Here is a 6,203-nt window from a genome sequence, read left to right on the forward strand (position 1 = left end):
GTTATTGGCCTCGAAATAAATGTCTCCGGTGGGCTGGTGTGTGCAAAACCTTCCCCTTTTAAGTTTAATACAGGTATCCAGGAGTCACTCTACCCACCCATGTCCCATCAACTTGCAGCCCGGGATCACGGTGGGTGGTGGAAGGAGGTATTCAACAAGACCCCGGAGGGAAGGAGGAGGTGCTCCATGAAGACCCCAGAGGGAGGGAAGGAGAAAGGGAGGGAGACAGGGAGGGAGAAGGTGATCCGAAAAGATCCCAGATGGAGGGAGGGAGGAGGTGCTCCATGAGGATCCTGGACAGAGGGACGGCAGGACGGAGGAGGAGCTCCACAAAGACCCCTGAGAGAGGGAGGGAGGGAGGAAGAAGGTGCTCCGTGAAGATCCCAAATGGAGGAAGAGAGGAGGTGCTCCGTGAGGGCCCTGGACAGAGGGAAGGCAGGAGGGAAGAGGAGCATCACGAGGACCCCCAAAGGAGGGAAAAGAGAGAATGTGCTATCTGAGGATCCTGGATAGACGGAGGGAATGAGGAGCTCCGCAAGACCCGGGGGGAGGGAGGCGGAGCTCCGTGAGGACTCCACATGGAGGGAGGGAGGCGGAGCTCCGTGAGGACTCCGCATGGAGGGAGGGAGGGAGGAGGAGCTCCGCAAGACCCGGAGGGAGGGAGGGAGGGAGGGAGGGAGGAGGAGCTCCGTGAGGACTCCACATGGAGGGAGGGAGGGAAAGAGGGAGGGAGGCGGAGCTCCGTGAGGACTCCGCATGGAGGGAGGGAGGGAGGAGGAGCTCCGCAAGACCCGGAGGGAGGGAGGGAGGGAGGGAGGGAGGGAGGGAGGAGGAGCTCCGTGAAGACTCCACATGGAGGGAGGGAGGGAGGGAGGGAGGGAGGGAGGCGGAGCTCCGTGAGGACTCCGCATGGAGGGAGGGAGGGAGGAGGAGCTCCGCAAGACCCGGAGGGAGGGAGGGAGGGAGGGAGGGAGGGAGGGAGGGAGGGAGGGAGGGAGGAGGAGCTCCGTGAGGACTCCACATAGAGGGAGGGAGGGAAAGAGGGAGGGAGGCGGAGCTCCGTGAGGACTCCGCATGGAGGGAGGGAGGGAGGAGGAGCTCCGCAAGACCCGGAGGGAGGGAGGGAGGGAGGAGGAGCTCCGTGAGGACTCCGCATGGAGGGAGGGAGGGAGGAGGAGCTCCGCAAGACCCGGAGGGAGGGAGGGAGGGAGGGAGGGAGGGAGGGAGGAGGAGCTCCGTGAGGACGCCGCATGGAGGGAGGGAGGGAGGAGGAGCTCCGCAAGACCCGGAGGGAGGGAGGGAGGGAGGGAGGGAGGGAGGGAGGGAGGGAGGAGGAGCTCCATGAGGACCCTGCATGGAGGGAGGAAGGAGGTGTTCTGTGCTGCACCAGGAAGGAGGGAGGAGGTGCTCCATGAAGATCGTGGATAGAGGGAGGAGGAAGGAGTTCTGTGAGGACCCCGAACAGAAGGAGGAGGAGCTCTGTGAGGACCCCAACGGAAAGAGGAGTAGCTTCGTAAGGAACCCGGAGGGAGGGAGGATGTGTACCCAGGGACCCGGAAGGAGGGACGGGGCGCTCCGTGAGGACCTCAGAGGGAGAGACGAAAGAGGTACTCTGTGAGCACCCCGGATGGAGAAAAGGAGAAGGAGCTCTGTAAAGATCCCAGATGAAGGGAGGGAGGGAGAAAGTGCTCCATGAGGACCCCAGAGGGAGGGAGTAAGGGGGAAGGTGCTCTGTGAAGATTCCGGATGGACGGAGGGAGTGAGGAGCTCCACAAGATCCAGAGAGAAGGAGGAACTCTGTGAGGACCAAGAGGAAAGGAGGGAGGGAGAGAGAGAGGAAAGGAGAGAGGGAGGGAGTGACAGAGAGAGGGAGGGAGGAAGGGACGACGTGTCCTACAGGGACCCTGGAGGAAGGGAGGGGGGCTCCAGTGAGGAAGAGATGCTCCATGAAGACCCTGGATTGAGGGAGGAAGGAGGAGCTCAGTGAGGACCCCGGACAGAAGGAAGAGAAGCTCTGTTAGGACAATGGATGGAAGGAGGAAGAGCTCCGTGAGGACCCTGGAGGGAGGGAGGGAGGAAGGGAGAGATGGAGGATGTGCTCAGTGAAGACCCGGAAGGAGGTACAAAACAGGTGCTCTATGGGGACCCCAGATGGAAAAAGGGAGGACATATCCCCAGGGACCTGGAGAAAGGACAAAGAGCTCCAAGAGGACCCAGATGTAGGAATGGAGGAGGAGCTCCGTGAAGATCCCAGATGGACGGGGGGAGTGTGGAGCTCCGCAAGACCCTGAAGGAAGGAGGAGGAGCTCAGTGAGGACCCTGGAGGGAGGGAGGGAGGGAGGGAGGACATGCTCTGTGAGGCCCTTGGATGTAGGGATGGAAGAGGTGAACTATGAGGACACCAAATGGAGAAACGGAGGACTTGTTCCCAGGGACCTGAACGGAGGGACGAGGTGCTCCATGAGGACCCCAAAGGGAGGAAGGGAGGAGGAGCACCGTGAAGATCCCGGACGGAAGAAGTGAGTGAGGAGCTCCGCAGGACCCGGAAAGAAGAAAGAGGAGCTCAGTGAGGACCCTGCATGGACGGAGGAGGAGGTGTTCTGTGGGGTACCAGGAGGGAGGGAGGAGGAGGTGTTCTGTGGGGTACCAGGAGGGAGGGAGGAGGAGGTGTTCTGTGGGGTACCAGGAGTGAGGGAGGGAGGAGGAGGTGTTCTGCGGAGTATCAGGAGGGAGGGAGGGAGAAGGAGGTGTTCTGTGGGGTACCAGGAGGGAGGGAGGGGGAGCTGCTCTGTGGGGTACCAGGAGGGAGGGAGGGAGGAGGAGGTGTTCTGCGGGGTATCAGGAGGGAGGGAGGGAGGAGGAGGTGTTCTGTGGGGTACCAGGAGGGAGGGAGGGAGGAGGAGGTGTTCTGCAGGGTACCAGGAGGGAGGGAGGGAGGAGGAGGTGTTCTGCGGGGTATCAGGAGGGAGGGAGGGAGGAGGAGGTGTTCTGCGGGGTATCAGGAGGGAGGGAGGGAGGAGGAAGTGTTCTGCGGGGTATCAGGAGGGAGGGAGGGAGGAGGAGGTGTTCTGTGGGGTATCAGGAGGGAGGGAGGGAGGAGGAGGTGTTCTGTGGGGTATCAGGAGGGAGGGAGGGAGGAGGAGGTGTTCTGCGGGGTATCAGGAGGGAGGGAGGGAGGAGGAGGTGTTCTGTGGGGTACCAGGAGGGAGGGAGGAGGAGGTGTTCTGTGGGGTACCAGGAGGGAGGGAGGGGGAGGTGTTCTGTGGGGTACCAAGAGGGAGGGAGGGGGAGGTGTTCTGTGGGGTACCAGGAGGGAGGGAGGGGGAGGTGTTTTGTGGGGTACCAGGAGGCAGGGAGGGAGGAGGAGGTGTTCTGTGGGGTACCAGGAGGGAGGGAGGGGGAGGTGTTTCGTGCGGTACCAGGAGGGAGGGAGGGAGGAGGTGTTCTGTGGGGTACCAGGAGGGACGGAGGAGGTGTTCTGTGGGGTACCAGGAGGGACGGAGGAGGTGCTCTGTGGGGTACCAGGAGGGAGGGAGGGGGAGGTGTTCTGTGGGGTACCAGGAGGGAGGGAGGAGGAGGTGTTCTGTGGGGTACCAGGAGGGAGGGAGGAGGAGGTGTTCTGTGGGGTACCAGGAGGGAGGGAGGAGGAGGTGTTCTGTGGGGTACCAGGAGGGAGGGAGGGGGAGGTGTTCTGTGGGGTACCAGGAGGGAGGGAGGGAGGAGGAGGTGTTCTGCGGGGTACCAGGAGGGAGGGAGGGAGGAGGAGGTGTTCTGTGGGGTACCAGGAGGGAGGGTGGGAGGAGGAGGTGTTCTGTGGGGTACCAGGAGGGAGGGTGGGAGGAGGAGGTGTTCTGCGGGGTACCAGGAGGGAGGGAGGGAGGAGGAGGTGTTCTGTGGGGTACCAGGAGGGAGGGAGGAGGAGGTGTTCTGTGGGGTACCAGGATGGAGGGAGGAGGAGGTGTTCTGTGGGGTACCAGGAGGGAGGGAGGGGGAGGTGTTCTGTGGGGTACCAGGAGGGAGGGAGGAGGAGGTGTCTGTGCGGTACCAGGAGGGAGGGAGGAGGAGGTGTTCTGTGGGGTACCAGGAGGGAGGGAGGGGGAGGTGTTCTGTGGGGTACCAGGAGGGAGAGAGAGGGAGGTGTTCTGTGGGGTACCAGGAGGGAGGGAGGAGGAGGTGTTCTGTGGGGTACCAGGAGGGAGGGAGGAGGAGGTGTTCTGTGGGGTACCAGGAGGGAGGGAGGGAGGAGGAGGTTTTCTGTGGGCTACCAAGAGGGAGGGAGGGAGGAGGAGGTGTTCTGTGGGGTACCAGGAGGGAGGGAGGGAGGAGGAGGTGTTCTGGGGGTACCAGGAGGGAGGGAGGGAGGAGGAGGTGTTCTGTGGGGTACCAGGAGGGAGGGAGGGGGAGGTGTTCTGTGGGGTACCAGGAGGGAGGGAGGGGGAGGTGTTTTGTCGGGTACCAGGAGGGAGGGAAGGAGGAGGAGGTGTTCTGTGGGGTACCAGGAGGGAGGGAGGAGGAGGTGTTCTGTGGGGTACCAGGAGGGAGGGAGGAGGAGGTGTTCTGTGGGGTACCAGGAGAGAGGGAGGGGGAGGTGTTCTGTGGGATACCAGGAGGGAGGGAGGGAGGAGGAGGTGTTCTGTGGGGTACCAGGAGGGAGGGAGGAGGAGGTGTTCTGTAGGGTACCAGGAGGCAGGGAGGGAGGAGGTGTTCTGTGGGGTACCAGGAGGGAGGGAGGGAGGAGGAGGTGTTCTGTGGGGTACCAGGAGGGACGGAGGAGGTGCTCTGTGAAAACCCAGGATGGAGAAATGGAGGAGGAGCTCCATGAGGACCCTGGATGGACGGAGGAAGTTAGTAGCTCCGCAAAACCAAGAAGGAAAAAGGAAGGGCTCCGTCAGGAACCGAGAGGTAGGTAGGAACGAAGGGAGGGATGGACGGACGGATGACTTGCGCTATTAGGACCCCAGGTGGAGAGAGGGAGGTGTTCCCATGGACCCGGAGTAAGGGACGAAGTGCTCTTGAGGACCTAGGAGGGAGTGAGGAGGTGCTCTGTGATGACCTGGAGGAAGGGAGGGCCTATGTGCCCAGAGATGACCCCAGCGAGAGGGAGGAGGAGCTCTGTGAGGACCCCGGACAGAAGGAGAAGCTCTGTGAGGACCCTGGACAGAAGGAGGAGGATGCCCTGCCCGGTTGGCTCAGTGGTAGAGCGTCGGCCTGGCATGCGGAAGTCTCGGGTTCGATTCCTGGCTAGGGCACACAGGAGAAGCGCCCATCTGCTTCTCCCCCCCCCCTCCTTCCTCTCTGTCTCTCTCTTCCCCTCCCGCAGCTGAGGCTCCATTGGAGCAAAGATGGCCCAGGCGCTGGGGATGGCTCCTTGGCCTCTGCCCCAGGCGCTAGAGTGGCTCTGGTCGCAACAGAGCATCGCCCCCTGGTGGGCATGCGGGGTGGATCCCGGTCGGGCGTATGCAGGAGTCTGTCTGACTGTCTCTCCCCGTTTCCAGATTCAAGAAAAAAAAAAAAGGAGGAGGAGCTCTGTGAGGACCCTGGAGAGACGGAGAAGGGAGGGAGGGAGGACGTACAACGTGAAGACCCCGGATGGAGAAAGGGAAGAGGAGCTCCATGAAGATAGTGGATGGACGGAGGGAGTGAGGAGCTCCGCAAGACCCTGAAAGGAAGAGGAGGAGCTGCGTGAGGACCCCGCATGGAGGGAGGTTGGAGGTGTTCTGTGGGGTACCAGGAGGGAGGGAGGAAGGAGTAGCTTCCTTTTTTTTTTTTTTTTTTTTTTTTTTTTTGTATTTTTCTGAAGCTGGAAATGGGGAGAGACAGTCAGACAGACTCCCGCATGCGCCCGATAGGGATCCACCCGGCACGCCCACCACGGGGCGATGCTCTGCCCCTCCGGGGCGTCGCTCTGTTGCGACCAGAGCCACTCCAGCACCTGGGGCAGAGGCCAAGGAGCCATCCCCAGCGCCCGGGCCATCTTTGCTCCAATGGAGCCTCAGCTGTGGGAGGGGAAGAGAGAGACAGAGAGGAAGGAGAGGGGAGGGGTGGAGAAGCAGATGGGCGCTTCTCCTATGTGCCCTGGCTGGGAATTGAACCCAGGACCTCTGCACGCCAGTCCAACGATCTACCACTGAGCCAACCGGCCAGGGCCAGTAGTAGCTCCTTGATGACCCCGGAGGGAAGGAGGGAGGGAGTCTGTGTCCCTA

Source organism: Saccopteryx bilineata, chromosome X (genome assembly GCF_036850765.1).
Source record: "Saccopteryx bilineata isolate mSacBil1 chromosome X, mSacBil1_pri_phased_curated, whole genome shotgun sequence".
Taxonomy (NCBI): Eukaryota; Metazoa; Chordata; class Mammalia; order Chiroptera; family Emballonuridae; genus Saccopteryx; species Saccopteryx bilineata.